We start from the raw sequence: 22,557 nt of genomic DNA, 5'->3' as shown, positions 1-22,557 counted from the left end.
GTTTGAACATTTCAAATGATTCCGACTTATGCTTCATTAAATAGACATACCCAAACCTAGATAGGTGTAGGAACCAGATCTAGGGTTTCAGGGTTAGATCTTGAAAAAGAGGGTTAGATCTTGAAATTTTTTCAAGATCATACAGCGGAAGACTAAAATAAATTAAAATTTATTTTTTAAGAATAGAAAATCCTTAGATCTAAGATCTTATTACATGATTATTACATGGCATTAAATCAAAATTAAAATATATAAATATAGCATGAACTACATATTGATCATATCAACATGTTTCTATACTACATCTAATGTATGTATTAAACAATAGATCAGATCTATTACCTTGCAAGTTAGATGTTCTAACCTTGCTGATCTGGGCTTGAGGATGATGTTGCAAGCCGTACATGCATCCAGCCTCTAGGAGTCATCCACATGAGCCCACGAATCTCGATCAGAAGTCTTGCTTCAGGAAATCAGCACAGTATGCTAGTACTGCGCTGATCCTTCTTTGATGGTTGATCAGGTGCCTCCTTCTTCTTGATTTAGACTCTTCCAAAGATGAAAAGTAGAAGAAGGAGTTTCAGATCTAAGACACTCTCAAGAAACTCAAGATGGAGGGAGGAAAGATGTGAAAACAAAAACCCAAGAAGAAGACCCTCTTCTTCTTCACGTTTTTCTCTCTAGACACCCAAACTTGTGTCTTTTATATCTCCATGACCCAAAGGTATTTCTCTTTGATTTTTGGATGGAACAAAGGTCTCTGAAATATCTGACTTCTCCTAAAATTTCATGAAGAAACTCGTCTTATATAGAGAGATATGATAGAGTCCTTGTCTAGGTCAAACACCTAGTCAAGGCTTATCCAAACATGGCAAGTTAAGGGACGCCCAACTCTTGAGTATCTCCTTCATATTTTTGTGTATAGATCAATAGAAAAGGGTGCACAATGTAGCCACAAAAATTTTAAAAAAAATTTGGATAAATTCGATGTAAAATTGAAAGAGTTTTGGATTTCTAAAACTCTATCTCATAGAATTCGAAATCCAAACTTATTCGTTTTAGATTTGATCCAAACCACCTTCCATGTAAGAAAGAAGAGAGGAGACCTTTTGTGAACATGGGAGAGATCTGAGAGAGGGCTTTTGTCACACAAAATAAGTGGAGATTGACGTTGAATAAGAGAGAGGGCGTGGAGAAGGCTTATGTGGCGCAAGGTGGAATCCTAGTCTTACTAGGATTCTGTCTTATGACTTGTTTAAATTTGGTTTTCCAAACCAAATCAAATCAAAATTAGATCAACCCAATTAAAATAGGTCTTAACCCAATTAAGAACCTAATTTAATCAGATTAAATTAGATTTAAATCTGATTTAATTTTCTAATCAAATTAGAAATTAGATTGACCCAAGTCCTAGTTGAACTAGGACTAGTTTTTCCTTGCACTTGGCTTATCCAATAAACCAATTGGACTTGATCCAATCAAGCCCAAAATAAATCTAATTAAATTATATTTAATTAAACTTAATCTCAGCCCATTGGCTTAATCAAATTAAGCCAATTAGCAATCGAATTACTAATCGATCCTCCTGCAACACTTGCACTGGGTTAAATGTCAATCGTATTGATCATCTAACCCTAGAACGATTCTTAATCATTGATCAACCATCTGATCGGATCATGAACTCTAATGTGTGTGATCTCATAGGTTTGAACCTAAGCTGGTAGCATAGGAATAAATTCCTATACCAATCGAAGTGACCATCTAGCAATGGTACCCGACGACCGGATAGGTCGAATGTGTAGAACAACATCCTTAGAACCCATGTGGATATAGTTTTCATATAATTCATCCCCTTGACCAAATTGATCATAGGATACCCCAGAGTTTAACTGTCAACTCTAATCAGGTTGTCCACATTGTATTTCAAAATATCAAATCCATCTGATGGATTATCCTGACCAAGGTTTTGCTAAATTGAAATACAGCGACTCATTCTTCTCCAACTCTTGGAGTGGTCAATCCCATCTCGATCACACTCTGACTTCACAAGTACTTGACTGTGCCCAAAAGCCTTCCATCCCTGAATTAGAAATTCAGTTAGTCCAGTACCAAAGCACAGTGAGTTGCTTGCAAGTCACTGAGGTGATCTTAGGTCTAAGGGACACTTATACCTATATCCCATCTGAGATATTCTCGACAGTAGAATACTCTGGAGTTGGTCACGTTCCATGATGATGTACCCTTACATCTCACCTGTATGCCATACCAGTGTCTCCACACTCCTTGGTTAAGAGGACAACCAACCCATATGGCCTACAGTGACCTATGCTCGATAGAAGCTGTCGTCCTTATTAACAGCCTATCATTTGATCGTAAACAGTTTTAAGGACTAATCGATAAATCCTCTCTTTATCGAACTTAAAGTCCTAAGAACTTCATCATAACAATGGAGTTCATTAGAAGATGAAAGCTTATGATGAAGATGCCAAATATATTTTATTTATTAACAAATCAATTACAATACTTGGTTGCTCAACCGTCAACAGCTTGATGATTGGCTTTTTGGGACACATTTCCCAACAACTCCCATTTGTCCTAAAGTCACTCGGCACAGTATCTAATACCCATCTTTGACTTGTGGTTGTCGAACTCCTTTATTGCCAGGGCTTTAGTGAAGGGGTCGGCTAGGTTCTCCTTTCCGTCGATCTTCTGAAGGTCGACGTCACCTCGATCCACGATCTCTCAGATCAGGTGGAAGCGGCGCAAGATGTGCTTCGTCCGCTAATGTGCTTTGGGTTCCTTCACCTGAGCTATGGCACCAGTGCTGTCGCAGTAGAGCAGGACTGGACCATCGAGGGAGGGTGCTACTCCGAGCTCGTTGATGAATTTCCTCAGCCACACAGCTTCCTTCGCGGCATCTGATGCTGCGATATACTCCTCTTCACAAACAGAGTCTGCCACAGTATGCTGCTTGAAACTCTTCCAGCAGATGGCTCCACCATTCAGAGTAAAGATATAATCCGACACGCTCCTGCTGTCATCATGGTCAGATTGAAAGCTAGAGTCTGTGAACCCCACAAGTTTCAGATCTGACTCGCCATAAACCAACCATTGGTCCTTAGTATTTCTCAAATACCTAAGGATGGCTTTAACCACTTTCCAGTGATTTTCTCCAGGATCAGATTGGTATCTACTCACTACTCCTAGTGAGTATGCCACATCTGGTCTTGTACATATCATGGCGTACATGATAGATCCCACGGCTGAAGCATATGGGACTCTACTCATACGCTCTCTCTCTTCAGGAGTTGTCGGACAATCCTTCTTAGAGAGAGAAATTTCATGGCCTATCGGTAGATAGCCCTTCTTGGAATTTTTCATGCTGAACCTCTTCAGCACAGTGTCTATGTACATGGACTGGGATAACCCAAGCATCCTTTTAGATCTATCCCTATAGATCTTCATCCCTAGGATGTAGGATGCTTCACCCAAGTCCTTCATGGAGAACTGTGATGACAACCAAATTTTTATTCCCTGTAGTGCGGGGATGTCATTCCCGATTAAGAGAATGTCATCCACGTACAAGACAAGGAATACCACAACTAGACCATTTGCCCATTTATAGATGCAGGGCTCTTCTCCATTCTTAATGAAGCCATACGTTTTGATCATCTTATCAAAACGCATGTTCCAACTCCGAGAAGCTTGCTTCAATCCATAAATGGACCTCTAAAGCTTGCACACCTTGGACTCATCTGTGGATGTAAACCCTTCAGGTTGTATCATATACACCTCTTCAGTCAGCTCTCCATTCAGGAAAGCTGTCTTTACATCCATCTGCCAGATCTCATAATCCAGATGGGCAGCTATTGCAAGCATTATCCGAATAGATTTGAGCATTGCCACAGGGGAAAATATCTCGTCATAGTCAATACCATAACGTTGATGATACCCCTTGGCAACCAGACGGGCTTTATAGGTCTCCACCTTTCCGTCTGTGCCCCTCTTCCTTTTGAAGACCCATTTACACCCAATGGGTTTAACCCCTTCAGGTAGGTCAACCAATGTCCATACATCATTGACCTTCATGGACTCCATTTCAGATTTCATGGCTTCAAGCCATTTCTCGAAATCAGGTCTCTGCATAGCATCCATATAGGTGATCGGATCCTCATTATTCTCATCAAGTTCGATGGGATCACCGTCCCGGACCAAGAAACCGTAGTATCTGTCCGGCTGATGCGGTACTCTACCGGATCGCCTTAATGGTGCAGGTATATTGGGCTCCGGATGTGATCTAATCATATCCGACTCAGGTTCAGCTATTGGTGTCGGTTCTTCTACCTGTTGAACTTCATCAAGTTCAACCTTAGAGGCAACGGTTTTTCACCAAGGAACTCCTTTTCTAAAAAGATTGCCTTAAGGCTGACGAACACCTTTTATTCATCAGCATGGTAGAAAAATATCCTTTTGTCTCTTTGGGGTACCCTATGAATGAGCATTTGTCAGACCTAGGTCCAAGTTTGTCTGCGACTAATCGTTTGACATAGGCCGGGCACCCCCAGACCCTAAGGTGTGAAAGTACCAGCTTACGTCCTGTCCATATCTCATATGGAGTCTTAATTACAGACTTACTTGAATCCTATTTAACAGATAACAGGCCGATTCGAGTGCATATCCCCAAAAGGATATCAGCAAGCTAGCAAAAACCCATCATGGATCGGACCATGTCTAACAAAGTTTGATTCCTCCTTTCAAACACACCATTATGCTGTGGTGTTCCTGGAGGAGTCCATTGGGAGAGAATCTCATTCTCTCCTAGATATGTGAGAAACTCACTAGAAAGGTATTCTCCTCCTCGATCAGATCGAAGAGTTTTAATACTCTTCCCAGTTTATTTTTCTACTTCACTTCAGAATAGTTTGAACATTTCAAATGAATCCGACTTATGTTTCATCAGATAGACATCCATATCGGGATAGGTCATCCATGAAAGTTATGAAGTAGAAATATCCACCTCTAGCACTGGTGCTCATGGGCCCACATACATCAGTATGTACTAGGCTCAAGAGCTCAGTAGCTCTCTCACCTTTTCCAATAAAAGGTGACTTGGTCATTTTACCAAGAAGTCAGGACTCACAGGTTGGAAGTGATTCACAATCACTAACTTCGAGGATTCCCTCTTGAGTCAACCTGTTTATTCTGTTCTTGTTTATATGACCTAGCCTACAGTGCCATAAGTAGATATCTGACACACTATCTAATCTAGGGTGCTTGCCAGTAGAATAGACTCTTATCAGGCTTGACCTTTTTGGTTTGGCTCTGCACTGATGTCCTAGCCTGAACTTGCACCTTCTTTACTTTCTTCTTCTTGTTCTTCTTCCCTTTCTTAAAAGGTCGAGAACCAGAAGACGAACCTCCCACTAAATTCACCGACTCCTTGTGAAGTTGGTGATCCTTCTCAAAATTCTGAAGCAACCCCAGTAACCCGTGGTAGTTCTCTTCAGGCTTTGTCATTCTATAATGAGTGAGGAATGGGAGATAAGACTTGGGTAGCGAGTTCAGTATTGCATCTTTTTCAAGCTGCTCATACAAGGAAAAGTCGAGCTTGCTCAATCATTCCATCAGCTCGATCATGTACAATACATGATCAGTGACAGAGGCACCATCCCGCATTTTGGCGTTGAAGATGGCACAACTAGTCTTATGCCTCTCCACGTCATCGAGTGTGCCAAAGGCATCCTCCAACACTTAAAGCTTGTCCTTTGGCTGAGCCATCTCGAATCTGCGACTGAACTCGTCGCTCATGATAGCCAGCATGATACAGCGCACCGTGGTCCGATCACTGAGCCACTTCTGGTAAGTGTCTCTGATTGTTCCACGTGCATTGACAGCTGGCTCCTCAGGTGCAGGATCTATTATCACATATAGGATCCGTTCATGCTCCAGGACTATCTTCAACTTTCAGTACCAGCTACTGAAGTTGGGTCCCACCAACTTATCATTGTCCAACAATGATCGGAGCGATAGGGAAGTGGCCATATTTGCACAAAGGAGAACCATAACCTAATTAGTAATTGATTCATTAAGCCTAAAGATTTGGACATTAATCAAAAGATTTCTCCCACTATTTTATTCGAATTGGTAGCCTCTACCTCCAACTCGAGGAATTACCCTAATTCCTTAGCGGGTACTAGAATCCACTTAGACTGCACACAAGCCCAACTTTGGTTGGTCAACCCATGTACATCTAAGGGTAGGTTCATAACCAATTATTTCTCTAAACAATTTCTAGTAATTTTAATTTTGCCCCAGAAACCTAATCAGTAGGCTTTGGCCTCCACTGTAAGGATCCGGTTAGGTCCAACCATTAACATGATCATACTTGGTGTATCTAACCAACAAATGATTAAGCCCAACTTTGGTTGGCTCACCTAACCACCATTAGAGAGACACTTCCAGGTCATCATATGATGAGTGATAATTCTATTAGTCAACAAGCACCAGGCCTTTGGGTCTGCAATGATTATTGAGTTAATGGACTCATTATCAAACACCTTAATGGGAGGCTATGACTTAGTTATCTCCATAACTTTATCATTTTAAGGACCTAATAATTTTAGAGGATTTAAATAATTTAGAGGATGAGGTCAGATGAACCAGCTTATCATGATCCTCCCACTGGCTTCACCAAGTCAGCTTAAGGGAGACCAGGGCTGGTCTAGGAGCACCTAAATCAGTCACACTGATTTACCTAGCTGACATGGGTCAGCTCGAATAGTCAAGTGATCCGATCAAAACATAATTTCACCAAGAGGCTAGGTAAGTTCGATCAGTGGGAGGGTCTGCCAAAGCTTGCCTTAGACACCATCAGAAATGGCCAGGTAAGCGGGCTCCCAATTAAAAACCACCGGTCTGGTTTACCTTAGACACCAACTGGTTTAATTAGTTTCAATTAGATCAACCTAACAGTTCGTGCTAGACCTCTTAGCCAAGAATCAAGTCCATTTGGTTCTCGTTAAAGACATGGACTTGACCAACTACAACTATTGTAATTGATCTAGAGAATCCTTGACCTAATCTAAGACAATAATTGATTAGATTTAGTCAATTCTCTAATTAAGTCCATCTTTAATCTAACCATCGGTCTAACCCAATTAATGGACCTAATTCCCACTAACCCATTAACCCAATGTGTTATGATTTGTGTCTTAGGTTCTTCAATTCACAATCCTAGAACCTAATCAAACAACTTCTTAATTCTTAATTAAGTTTTGGGCTGAGGGTTGGGTTCGGCTTTTCAAAAAATAATTTTCATATTTGTAAAATAATTTTACAATATGATTCTACCAACCATATTGCATGTTTGATTCATAATCAAGATGCAAGTGAAATAAACATGAAACTACTTTAGATCTAATCTAAACAAGTTCATATAATTGAAACAATTTCAACTTTAAACAATTTTTTTGCATAAAAATTATTAACAAAGAGATTTTATTTTAGATTTAAATATTTTTTAAATCTAATAAATCATAAATTTAATCTAGATCATATCTAATAAATTTATGATTAAAGATAGATCTACACAAACTAGGACAACCTTTGCACTGTAAGGGGTAAACCTTACAGCAGGACAACCTTGCAGTTTGTGATTGATCTAAAATTTTAATTTCAGATTTAATAATTAGATTATAAATTAGATCTAATCTAAAAAATAATCTAAGCATATATAAATAATCATGTAATAAAGAACCTGGCTCTGATACCAATTGTAGGAACCAGATCTAGGGTTTCAGGGTTAGATCTTGAAAAAGAGGGTTAGATCTTGAAACTTTTTCAAGATCATGCAGTGGAAGACTAAAATAAATCAAAATTTATTTTCTAAGATCAGAAAATCCTTAGATCTAAGATCCTATTACATGATTATTACATGGTATTAAATCAGAAATTAAAATATATATATATAGCATGAACTACATATTGATCATATCAACATGTTTCTATATTACATCTAATGTATGTATTAAACAATAGATCAGATCTATTACCTTGCAAGTTAGACGTTCTAACCTTGCTGATCTGGGCTTGAGGATGATGTTGCAAGCCGCACACGCATCCGGCCTCTAGGAGTCGTCCACACGAGCCCACGAATCTCAATCAGAAGTCCTGCTTCAGAAAATCAGCACAGTATGCTAGTACTGCGCTGATCCTTCTTTGATGGTTGATCAGGTGCCTCCTTCTGCTTGATTTGGACTCTTCCAAAGATGAAAAATAGAAAGAGGAGTTTCAGATCTGAGACACTCTCAGGAAACTCAAGATGGAGGGAGGAAAGATGTGAAAACAAAAACCCAAGAAGAAGACCCTCTTCTACTTCACGTTTTTCTCTCTAGACACCCAAACTTGCATCTTTTATATCTCTACGACCCAAAGGTATTTCTCTCTTATTTTTGGACAAACAAAGGTCTCTCAAATCTCTGACTTCTCCTAAAATTTCACGAAAAAACTCATCTTATATAGAAAGATATGATAGAGTCCTTGTCTAGGTCAAACACCTAGTCAAGGCTTATCCAAACATGGCAAGTTAAGGGATGCCCAACTCTTGAGAACTTCCTTCATATTTTTATGTATGGATCAATAGAAAAGGGTGCACAATATAGCCACAAAAATTCCAAAAAAAATTTGGATAAATTCGGTGCAAAATTAAAAGAGTTTTGGATTTTTAAAACTCTATCTCATAGAATTCAAATCCAAACTTATTCCTTTTAGATTTGATCCAAACCACCTTCCATGTAAGAAAGAAGAGAGGAGACCTTTTGTGAACATGGGAGAGATCTGAGAGAGGGCTTTTGTCACACAAAATAAGTGGAGATTGGCGTTGAATAAGAGAGAGGGCATAGAGAAGGCTTATGTGGCGCAAGGTGGAATCCTAGTCTTACTAGGATTCTGTCTTATGACTTGTTTTAATTTGGTTTCCCAAACCAAATCAAATCAAAATTAGATCAATCTAATTAAAATAGGTCTTAACCCAATTAAGAACCTAATTTAATCAGATTAAATTAGATTTAAATCTGATTTAATTTTCTAATCAAATTAGAAATTAGATTGACCCAAGTCCTAGTTGAACTAGGACTAGTTTTTCCTTGCACTTGGCTTATCCAATAAACTAATTGGACTTGATCCAATCAAGCCCAAAATAAATCTAATTAAATCATATTTAATTAGACTTAATCTCAGCCCATTGGCTTAATCAAATTAAGCCAATTAGCAATCGAATTGCTAATCGATCCTCCTGCAACACTTGCACTGGGTTAAATGTCAATCGTATTGATCATTTAACCCTAGAACGATTCTTAATCATTGATCAACCATCTGATCGGATCATGAACTCTAATGTGTGTGACCTCATAGGTCCGAACCTAAGTCGGTAGCATAGGAACAAATTCCTATACCAATCGAAGTGACCATCTAGCAATGATACCCGACGACCGGATAGGTCGAATGTATAGAACAACATCCTTAGAACCCATGCGGATATAGTTTTCATATAATTTATTCCCTTGACCAAAATGATCATAGGACACCCCAGAGTTTAACTGTCAACTCTGATCAGGTTGTCCACATTGTATTTAAAAATATCAAATCTATCTGATGGATTACCCTGGCCAAGGTTTTGCTAAATTGAAATACAGCGACTCATTCTTCTCCAACTCTTGGAGTGGTCAATCCCATCTCGATCACACTCTGACTTCACAAGTACATGACTGTGCCCAGAAGCCTTCCGTCTCTGAATTAGAAATTCAGTTAGTCCAGTACCAAAGCACAGTGAGTTGCTTGCAAGTCACTGAGGCGATCTCAGGTCTAAGGGACACTTATACCTATATCCCATCAGAGATATTCTCGACAGTAGAATACTCTGGAGTTGGTCACGTTCAATGATGATGTACCCTTACATCTCACCTGTATGCCATACCAGTGTCTCCACACTCCTTGGTTAAGAGGACAACCAACCCATATGGCCTACAGCGACCTATGCTCGATAGAAGCTGTCATCCTTATTAACAGCCTATCATTTGGTCGTGAACAGTTTTAAGGACTAATCGATAAATCCTCTCTTTATTGAACTTAAATAGTCCTAAAGACTTCATCATAACAACGGAGTTCATTAGAAGATGAAAGCTTATGATAAAGATGCCAAATATATTTTATTTATTAACAAATCAATTACAATACTTGGTTGCTCAACCGTCAACAGCTTGACGATTGGCTTTTTGGGACATATTTCCCAACAATAGGTCATCTGTGAAGGTTATGAAGTAGAAAAATCCACCTCTTGCACTTGAGCTCATGGGTCTACATACATCAGAATGTACCAGACCTAAGAATTCACTGGCTCGCTCACCTTTTCCAGTAAAAGGTGACTTGGTCATCTTCCCAAGAAGACAGGACTCACAGGTTGGAAGTGATTCACAATCACTAACTTCAAGAATTCCTTCTTGAGCCAACCTGTTTATCCTGTTCTTATTGATATGACCTAGCCTACAGTGCCAAAGGTAGACTTCTGACACATTATCTATTCTAGAGCGTTTACCAAATTTTTGAACCACATTAACAGGCGTGATAGTAAGTAAATTCTATTATTTAATTGTCCAACAAATATTGTAACACCATTCAAAATGATATTACAAATATTTTTTTTATTAAAAAATCATAACCGTACATGGCCAAAAGGCCTACAGAAATAATATTTAATAAAAAACTTGGACAATAGTGACATGCACTCAGAATTATATTACGAGAATTGATTACAAGACTCATGATTCCTAAAGCTAGAACTGGAACTTTGCTTCCATCTCCAACATTCAGGAACCTCTCGCCTTCATCAAATCTCTTACTGACCTGCAGACCCTGCATCGAATTACAAATATGATAAGGGCTTCCGGTATCCAATACCCAGCAGTAGTATCACAAATCGAAAAGTTGCAAGGAGTTATCATATAATTACCTTGCTTCTTCTTTGGCCTGTTCGGGTCCAGGGAGGCAATGTATTGAGGACAGTTTCTCTTCCAATGCCCGTGCTTCTTGCGAAAGAAGCACTCCGCCTGGCTCTGGTCATGCTTGCGCTTCTTGGTCTGACCCCGTGCTACTGTCCCAGCATGAGATTGCACCTTCTTATTTTTCTTCTTCTTGTTCTTCTTCCCCTTCCCAAAGGGTTGACGACGAGAAGAAGACCCTCCCACTACATTCACCGACTCCTTATGGAGTTGGTGATCCTTCTCAAAGTTCTGCAGCAACCCCAACAATCTGTGGTAGTTTACTGCAGGCTTTGTCATTCGAAAATGAGTAAGGAATGGGAGGAAGGACTTGGGCAAGGAATTAAGGATCGCATCCTTACCGAGCTGCTCGTGCAGAGGAAAGCCCAATTTGCTTAGGCGCTCAATCATCTCGATCATGTACAGTACATGATCAGTGACTGAGGCCCCATCCCTCATCCGAGCATTAAAAATGGCACAACTAGTTTTGTGCCTTTCAACATCGTCAGGCGTGCCAAAGGAGTCGTTCAACATTTGAAGCATCTCCTGTGGCTGGGCGTTCTCAAACCTTCGGCTGAACTCGTCATTCATTGCTGCCAGCATAATACATCGAACGGTGGTGCGGTCATTGAGCCACTTCAAGTAAGTGTCTCGGATCGCCTTACTAGCGTTCGGAGCTGGCTCCTCAGGTGCTGGATCCGTTACTACATAAAGGATCCGCTCATGCTCAAGGACGATTTTCAATTTTCGATACCAGCTATCGAAATTGGGTCCCATGAGCTTGTCATTATCTAATAATGACCGGAGTGACAGGGTAGTGGCCATAGCTGCTTAAAAGAAAATGAGACCTCTATTAGTACATAAATTAATACTAAAGACTTGGATTTTAGTCTAAAGTTTTTTCCAATATTTTTACGAACTGGTAGCCTCATCCTCCAATTTGAGGAATTACTTTAATTCCTTAATGGGTACTAGAATCCACACAGACTACACACAAGCCTAACTTTGGTTGGTCAACCCATGTGCATCTATGGGTAGGTTCTTAACCAGTTGTTTCTCTAAACAACTTCTAGTAATTGATTTTGCCCCAGAACCTAATCAGTAGGCTTTGGCCTCCACTGAAAAGATCTGGTTAGGTCCAACCATTAACATGACTTAATTTAGTGAATCAGACCAATAAATGATCAGGCCCGACTTTGGCCGGCCAACCTAACCACCATCAGAAAGACTCAATCAAATTATCATATTATGAATAATAATTCCATTAGCCAATGAGTACCAGGCCTTTGGGCCTCCAATGATCATTGAACTAATAGACTCATTATCACTCACTTAATGGGAGGCTATGACTTAGTTATCATTATAACTTAATCATTTTAGGGACCTAATAATTTTGAGGATTTTATTAAAGAATAGTAGAGAAAAAATCATCCAGTCAATTTCAATCCTTCCACTGACTTCACCAAGTCAGATTAAAAAAAGATTTAATTAAAGCTGGCATTAGGAGCACCTAAATCAGTCATACTGATTTACCTAATAACATGGGTGAGCTCTAATCACCAAGTGATCTAATCAAAATCTAACTTACCAGATTGGCCAGGTAAGTGAGATCAGTGGTGGAGATTTGCCATTAACTCGTCAATGATCGAATCAATGCGAGTAGCTCCCGCTTAAGAACCACTGGTCAAAACTGTCGAACTTACCTTAGACACCAACCGGTTCATTAGTTTTAATTTTGATCAACTTAGTAAATAGGACTCCACCGCGTAGCCATGAATTAAGTCCATCTTGGTCTAGTTAAAGACATGGACCCATTCAACTACAACTATTGAAGTTGAGTCTAGAGTTTCCTTGACCTAATCTAATTCAACTTTTGATTAGATTTGACCAATTACTCCATTTAGTCATTTTTTAAACTAACCTTAGGTCTAACCCAATTATGGACCTAATTCATCTAACCCATTGACCCACAAGTTTATGCAATTGTCTTAGGTCTTAATTCACAATTCTAGACCTACTAGACAACACTTAATTCTTTTAATTAAGTACTTGGGCTGATGGGTCAGGGTTTGGCATTTTGAAAATAATTTTTAAATTTGAAAGATTTTATTTTCTGTTCACCAAATGTGTTAACTCATTTCACAAACGGGTCAGCACATTTCATAAACAGCAATTCTATTGCTTATTTCATAACAGAAAATAACTCAAAATAAATCATAAATTTTCTTTTAGATCTAATCTAACACATTCATGATAAATTTTTTAATTATATCCTTTTGCTGCTTCATCGGTATGGGATATAATTGCATCGGCACCCCTACCGCCATAGGAGACCCCATCGAATGGGAAGAGAGGGCCTTTAAACCCTACTTTTCTCCTATGACCGGACGGCCATGGCAACCAACCCAATTAGATTACTTGCTACTTGGATCAAGTATATCTAAATATACCAATTTTAAAATTTAAATTTTGAATTTCAAATTTTAAATTTCAAATTTTAAATTTCAAATTTCAAATTTTAAATTTCAAATTTGAGATTTCAACCAAATTTCAAATTTTGAATTTCCAATCTTCGAATTTTAAATTTTGAATTTTGAATTTCAAATTTCAAATTTCAAATTTGAGATTTCAATCAAATTTCAAATTTTAAATTTTGAATTTTGAATTTTAAATTTTAAATTTCAAATTTTAAATTTCAAATTTGAGATTTCAACCAAATTTCAAATTTTGAATTTTGAATTTCAAATTTGAAACTTCTAACAAATTTCAAATTTCAAATTTCCAATCTTTTTGAATTTTGAATTTTGAATTTTGAATTTCAAATTTAAACTTATAGATTACACCTTAATCTACGCATGCATATGTATATCATATTCTAGAACCATGCTCTGATACCATTTGAAGCGAAAATTTAGTGCAGTGGCAAAATGGTAATTTTAAAACTTTTTCAAAATTACTATTTTACAGTGGAATTATTAATTAATCTTATTAATTAATACTAATTAACCCTACACTAGGATCTAAATATGATACAACAGCATGCATTTAAATTTAAAATTCAAATTTAAATCAGTAAACATTTTACAATGCTGTGTTCAGAACACATCACCTTTTGCGGATAGTCGATCACCACAATTGATCACCGTCGGAGGGCTCTGATGTCACGTCATAGCCACCAAATATCTGGCCCCTGCGGATCGTCCACACGAAGCTCCCGTCTGATCAGCTCCTCACGAATACTAGTTCGTGATTTCACCCTTTTGATGGTAGATGTTGATCGAACTCCTTCGATCGATGTGTACCGACTTCTCAGACACTTTGGATCATCTGCATAGTTGCTTGAGAGGTTGATGGATCTCTCTCTAAAATTTGGTGGACTCACGACACTCGTGGCACACCAATCTCACTTCCCGAACCCTAGGTAGAAACCCTAGGGTACACACCAAAAACCCTGCGCCCAATTTTCTCTCTTTTCTTTCTTTTTCTCTCGGAAGGTTTTGGACCTTCACCTTGTGCAGAAGCCTTCCTCACACCCCAAAGTTTCTCTCCTAAAATTTCTACAATATCTCACTTTTCTCCTCTTTTAAAACAATGTCGAACGTGTCTTATCCGCGTGAGAGGATAAAGACAAGAGGTTACACATTTGAATTCAAATCAAATTTGAATTCAAACGAAAATCAACTTATCCCTATCCTTTTGGGCATGAGAAGAGAAGGGGTGTGGCTCTTTGTGTGTAGAAAATATTTCATGAGAAACCTTTTCTCGTGTAAGTAATGTGGCGCACAAAATGGATAAGGATGAAAGGGCAAGTGATAAGTTATCCATTCAAATTCAAACATGCTTTGAATTTGAATGGCTAACTAATTATTTTATCCATCCATATGGCACACAAATGAGGGCGTGGGGAAGGGTTTTGCGTGAGAAAAATTTCACGAGAAGTTTCTTCTCGTGAATTCAAATGGGTGCAAGGAAGTTGGGTGTCGCAGAGAATTTAAAACAAGGTGGTTTGATTCAAATTGAGCCAACCTAGTTTAAAATAGGTTAAGCATAATTAGACCAGATTAAACCCAACATAATTAGGCTTAATTAGGCTTAATAAAATCCTAATCAAATTAGAAATTAACTAAATCTAACCCCTGATCAAATCAGAGACTAAACCACCTTAGCAATTAGGTCAACATTTAACCTAATCGGGTCAATCCAAACTGAATCCAATTCAATTTGGACTTGATCCAAAAATAATTACTCAATCAAATTGAGTTAATTAGTGATTAAATCACTAATTAAACCTCTCATAAATATTGAGTCCAAATCCGATGGGCAATCAGGCATCAGAGACCATCGATATGAAACCCTAATCAAAGAGTTCAAATTTCAAATTCAAAATTTGAAATTCAAAATTTTGACCCCGGTATCCAAAATGTGTGGAACTCATGATTAGAGAATCTTAATTCTCAATCATAGAGTCTCAAATAGATAAGACTCATAATCAGCCATCAGATCAGAAAGGAACCTCTAATGTGTGTGACCCCGCAGGTTCGAACCTAAACCGATAGCACAAGAACCAATTCCTGTACTAATCGAAGTGACCATCTAGCAATGGTACCCGATGACCGGATAGGTTGAATAATCACAATCGCAACATTCAGAACCTACGTGAATATGGTTACCGTATAATTCATCCCTTTTGACCCCTGTGTTTAGGACGACTCAGGGTTAAACTGTCAACCCTGATGATATCATCCGAATCGTGCTCAACTCAATTAGTCCTGTGACTCCTCACTAGGACTATCCTGGCCAAAGTTTTGCTAAATTGAAACACGACTGTACACAGCTCCTAAACTGGAGTGGTCAATCCCATCTTGACACACGCACCGACAAGTCAAGTACTTGACTACACCCAGCAACCTTCCATCACTGAATTAGAAATTCAGGTAGTCCAGTGCCTAAGTGCAGTGAGTTGCTTGCAAGTCACCGTGGCGATCTCAGGTCGGAGGGACATTTATATCCATATCCCATCGGAGCAAATTTTGATAGCAGAAATAGCTCCAGAGTTGGTCACGTTCAGTGCAGATGTACCATTACATCTCACCTGTATGCCATACCAGTGTCTCCACACTCTTTGGTTATGAGAACAACCAACCCATATGGCACACAACGACCTATGCTCGATAAACGTTGTCATCCTTGGTAACAACGTATCATTTGATCGCGAACATGTTTAAGGACTAAGCGACAAATCCTCCTTTGTCGAGTCTAAATAGTCCTAAGGACTTCACCACAACACAGGAGTTCATTAGAAGATGAAACATTTATGATGAAAAAATATCAAAATATAATATTTATTTATATTATTATAATACAAAAAGGAGCACAACCGTCAACAGGCTGACGATTGGCTTTGGGACACTATTTCCAACATGGGAAAGATGCAATACTGAACTCACTGCCCAAGTCTTATCTCTCATTCCTCACTCATTATAAAATGACAAAGCCTGAAGTAAACTACCATGGGTTACTGGGGTTGCTTCAGAACTTTGAGAAGGATCACCAACTCCTCAAGGAGTCGGTGAACTCAGTGGGAGGTTCGTCTTCTGGTTCTCAACCCTTTGAGAAAGGAAAGAAGAACAAGAAGAAGAAAGTGAAGAAGGTGCAAGTTCAGGCTAGGACATCAGTGCAGAGCCAGACCAAAAAGATCAAGCTTGATAAGAGTCTATTCTACTGGCAAGCACCCTAGATTAGATAGTGTGTCAGATATCTACTTATGGCATTAAAGGCTAGGTCATATAAACAAGAATAGAATAAATAGGTTGACTCAAGAGGGAATCCTCGAAGTCAGTGATTGTGAATCACTTTAAACCTGTGAGTCCTGTCTTCTTGGTAAAATGACCAAGTCACCTTTTTACTAGAAAAGGTGAGAGAGCTACTGAGCTCTTGGGCCTAGTACATACTGATGTATGCGGGCCCATGAGCACCAGTGCTAGAGGTGGATATTTCTACTTCATAACTTTCACAGATGACCTATCCCGATATGGATATGTCTATCTGATGAAACATAAGTCAGATTCATTTGAAATGTTCAAACGATTCTGAAGTGAAGTAGAAAAATAAACTGGGAAGAGTATTAAAACTCTTCGATCTGATCGAGGAGGAGAATACCTTTCTAGTGAGTTTCTTACATATCTAGGAGAGAATGGGATTCTCTCCCAATGGACTCCTCTAGGAACATCAAAGCATAATGGTGTGTCTGAAAAAAGGAATCAAACTCTGTTAGACATGGTCCGATCCATGATGGGTTTTGCTAGCTTGCCGATATCCTTCTAGGGATATGCACTCGAATCGGCCTGTGATCTGTTAAATAGGGTTCCAAGTAAGTCTGTAATTAAGACTCCATATGAGATAGAGACGGGACGTAAGCCAGCACTTTCACACCTTAGGGTCTGGGGGTGCCCAGCCTATGTCAAACGATTAGTCACAGACAAACTTGGACCTAGGTCTGACAAATGCTCATTCATAGGGTACCCCAAAGAGACAAAAGGATATTTTTTCTACCATACTGATGAACAAAAGGTGTTCGTCAGCCTTAAGGTAATCTTTTTAGAAAAGGAGTTCCTTGATGAAGGAACCATTGCCTCTAAGGTTGAACTTGATGAAGTTCAACAGGTAGAAGGATCGACATCAATAGCTGAACCTGAGTCGAATATGATTAGATCAGATCCGAAGCCCAATGTACCTGCATCATTAAGGCGATCCGATAGAGTACCGCATCAGTCGGATAAAATACTATGATTTCTTGGTCTGAGATGGTGATCCCATCAAACTTGATGAGAATAATGAGGATCCGATCACCTATATGGATGCAATGCAGAGACCTGATTCCGAGAAATGGCTTGAAGCCATGAAATCCGAAATGGAGTCCATGAAGGTCAACGATGTATGGACATTGGTTGACCCACCTGAAAGGGTTAAACCCATTGGGTGTAAATGAGTCTTCAAAAAGAAGAGGAGCGCAGATGAAAAGGTGGAGACCTATAAAGCCCATCTGGTCGCCAAGGGGTATCGTCAACGTTATGGTATTGACTATGACGAGACATTTTCTCCTGTGGCAATGCTCAAATCCATTCGGATAATGCTTGCAATAGATGCCCATCTGGATTATGAGATCTGGCAGATGGATGTAAAGACAGCTTTCCTGAATGAAGAGCTGACCGAAGAGGTGTATATGATACAACCTGAGGGGTTTACATCCACAGATGAGTCCAAGGTGTGCAAGCTTCAGAGATCCATTTATGGATTGAAGCAAGCTTCTTAGAGTTGGAACATGCATTTTGATAAGGTGATCAAAACGTATGGCTTCATTAAGAATGGAGAAGAGCCCTGCATCTATAAATGGGCAAATGGTCCAGTTGTGGTATTCCTTGTCTTGTACGTGGATGACATTCTCTTAATCGAGAATGACATCCCTGCACTACAGGGAATAAAAGTTTGGTTGTCATCACAGTTTTCCATGAAGGACTTAGGTGAAGCATCCTACATCCTATGGATGAAGATCTATAGGGATAGATCTAAAAGGATACTTGGGTTATCCCAGTCCATGCACATAGACACTGTGCTGAAGAGGTTCGTATGGAGAATTCCAAGAAGGGCTATCTACCGATAGGCCAAGGAATTTCTCTCTCTAAGAAGGATTGTCCGACAACTCCTCAAGAGAGAGAGCGTATGAGTAGAGTCCCATATGCTTCAGCCGTAGGATCTATCATGTACGCCATGACATGTACAAGACCAGATGTGGCATACTCACTAGGAGTAGTGAGTAGATACCAATCTGATCCTGAAGAAAATCACTGAAAAGTGGTTAAAGCCATCCTTAAGTATTTGAGAAATACTAAGGATCAATGGTTGGTTTATGGCGAGTCAGATCTGAAACTTGTGGGGTTCACAGACTCTAGCTTCCAATCTGACCATGATGACAGCAGGAGCGTGTCGGGTTATATCTTTACTCTGAATGGTGGAGCCATCTGCTGGAAGAGTTCCAAGCAACATACTGTGGCGGACTCTATTTGTGAAGCGGAGTACATCACAGCATCGGATGCCGCGAAGGAAGCTGTGTGGCTGAGATGTACTGGTACATCATCATTGAACGTGACCAACTCCAGAGTATTCTGCTGTCGAGAATGTCTCTGATGGGATATAGGTATAAGTGTCCCTAAGACTTGAGATCACCTCAATGACTTGCAAGCAACTCACTGTGCTTTGGTACTGGACTAACTGAATTTTTAATTCAGGGATGGAAGGCTTCTGGGCACAGTCAAGTACTTGCGAAGTCAGTGTGTGATCGAGATGGGATTGACCACTCCAAGAGTTGGAGAAGAATGAGTCGCTGTATTTCAATTTAGCAAAACCTTGGCCAGGGTAATCCATCAGATAGATTTGATATTTTGAAATACAATGTGGACAACCTAATCAGAGTTGACAGTTGAACTCTGGGATGTCCTATGATCATTTTGGTCAAGGGGATGAATTATATGAAAACTATATCCGCATGGGTTCTAAGGATATTGTTCTACACATTCGACCTATCCGATCATCGAGTACCATTGCTAGATGGTCACTTCGATTGGTACAAAAATTTATTCCTATGCTACCGACTTAAGTTCGGACCTATGAGGTCACACACATTAGAGTTCATGATCCGATCGGATGGTTGATCAACGATTAAGAATCGTTCTAGGATTAAATGATCAATACGATTGACATTTAACCCAGTGCAAGTGTTGCAGGAGGATCGATTAGCAATTCAATTGCTAGTTGGCTTAATTTGATTAAGCCAATGGGCTGAGATTAAGTCTAATTAAATATGATTTAATTATATTTGGTTTGGGCTTGATTGGATAAGTCCAATTGATTTATTGGATAAGCCAAGTGCAAGGAAAAACTAGTCCTAGTTCAACTAGGACTTGGGTCAATCTAATTTCTAATTTGATTAAAAAATTAAATCAGATTTAAATCTAATTTAATCTGATTAAATTAGATTCTTAATTGGGTTAAGACCTATTTTAATTAGGTTGATCTAATTTTGGTTTGATTTAGTTTGAGAAACCAAATTAAAACAAGTCATAAGATAGAATCCTAGTAAGACTAGGATTCCACCTTGCACCACATAAGCCTTCCCCACACCCTCTCTCTCATTCAACGCCAATCTCCTCTTATTTTGTGCAACAAAAGCTCTCTCCCAGGTCTCTCCCATGTTCACAAAAGGTCTCCTCTCTACTTTCTTACATGAAAGGTGGTTTGGATCAAATCAAAGAGGAATAAGTTTGGATTTCGAATTCTATGAGATAGAGTTTTAGAAATCCAAAACTCTTTCAATTTTGCACCGAATTTATCCAAATTTTTTCTAAAATTTTCATGAACTTTAGGATACACATTGTGCATCCTTTGCTGATAATCCATGCACAAAAATAAGGAGGAGGTGCTCAAGAGTTGGGCGCCCCTTAACTTGCCATATTTGGATAAGCCTTGACTAGGTATTTGACCGAGACAAGGACTCTATCATATCTCTCTATATAAAATGAGTTTCTTCATAAAATTTTTGATAAAGATATAGATTTGAGAGACCTTTGGGTCACCTAAAAATCAGAGAGAAATACCTTTGGGTCGTGGAGATATAAAAGATACTAGTTAGGATATCTAGAGAGAGAAATGAGAAGAAGAAGAGGGTCTTCTTCTAGGGTTGTTTGTTTTCATATCTTTCCTCCCTCCATCTTGAGTTTTCTGAGAGCATCTCAGATCTAAAACTCCTCCTTCTACTTTTCATCTTTGGAAGAGTCCAAATCAAGAAGAAGGAGGCACCTGATCAACCATCAAAGAAGGATCAGCGCAGTACTAGCATACTGTGCTGATTTTCTGAAGCAGGACTCCTGATCGAGATTCGTGGGCTCGTGTGGATGACTCCTAGAGGTCGGACACGTGTGCGGCTTACAATATCATCCTCAAGCCCAGATCAGCAAGGTTAGAATGTCTAACTTGCAAGGTAATAGATCTGATCTATTGTTTAATACATACATTAGATGTAGTGTAGAAATATGTTGATATGATCAACATGTAGTTCATGCTATATTTATATATTTTAATTTTTAATTTAATGCTATATAATAATCATGTAATAGGATCTTAGATCTAGAGATTCTCTGATTTTAGAAAATAATATTGATTTATTTTAGTCTTCCGCTGTATGATCTTGAAAAAGTTTCAAGATCTAACCCTGAAACCCTAGATCTGGTTCCTACAAAAAGACCCATCTTAAGCATATTAAGATTTGGGGTTGTCCGATTTATGTGAAAAATGTTGATGGACATAAGCTGGATGTTAGATCAAAAATGTGCAGGTTTATAGGTTATCCTAACGAGAGTATAGGATACTACTTCTATAACCCTACTCAACAAAAGGTGTTTGTTGGTAGGCATATCATTTTCTTAGAGAAAGAGTTTATCTAAGAAAGAGGCAGTGGGAGGTCTATTGAACTTGAGAAAGTTCAAAACCTACAATCCATCTAGGATTCACCAGATTGTTCTTAACTAGATATACCCATTGTTAAGGCACAGCTAGTACACACACCTCCTCTCTGAAGGTCGAGTAGAGTATGTAATGTATCACTCAAATATGAGTTTATCATTAAGAATGACAACATAACCCACATCATTGAGAATGATGATCCCACGATCTACTCAAAAGCTGTCATGTGTAGTGACTCTGACAAGTGGCTAAATACCATAAAATCCGAAATGGACTCCATGTATGCTAACCAAGTATGGATTTTGGTTGGTGCACATGAGGGTGTGATCCCAATAGACTGCAAATAGATCTTCAAAAAGAAGATTGGAGCTGATGGCTAGGTAGAGACCTATAAGGTCAGGCTAGTGGTAAAAGGTTTCAGACAAAAACAAGATATTGATTATGAAGAAATCTTTTCACCGATAGCCATGCTCAAGTCTATTCGAATAATGCTTGCTATTGCAGTATACCATGACTATGAGATCTAGCAGATGGATGTCAAGACTACCTTCCTCAATAGAAATCTTGGAGAAGAAGTCTATATGACTTAGCCAGAGGGATTTATCTCAAGTGGGAGAGCAAATCAGATATGTAAGCTGAATAGATCCATTTATGTATTTAAGCAAGCATCGAGGAGCTGGAACATTCATTTTGATGAGATAGTTAAATCGTTTGGCTTCATCAAAAATATGGATGAATCTTGTGTGTATGAGAAGACTAGTAGGAGTGCTATTGTCTTCCTAATCTTGTATGTGGATGACATATTGCTCATTGAGAATAATATCTCGATGTTGCAATCGATCAAGACTTGGATATCATAAAAGTTTTTCATGAAAGATTTGGGTAAAGCATCCTATATACTTAGTATAAAGATCTATAGGGATCAATCAAAAAGAATGCTAGGCTTGTCCCAGTCGAGGTATATTGACCTTGTATTGAAGTGGTTCAACATAGAGGAAAGTAAAAGAGG

Source organism: Elaeis guineensis, chromosome 8 (assembly GCF_000442705.2).
Source record: "Elaeis guineensis isolate ETL-2024a chromosome 8, EG11, whole genome shotgun sequence".
Classification (NCBI taxonomy): Eukaryota; Viridiplantae; Streptophyta; class Magnoliopsida; order Arecales; family Arecaceae; genus Elaeis; species Elaeis guineensis.
This window is presented reverse-complemented; position numbering follows the sequence as displayed.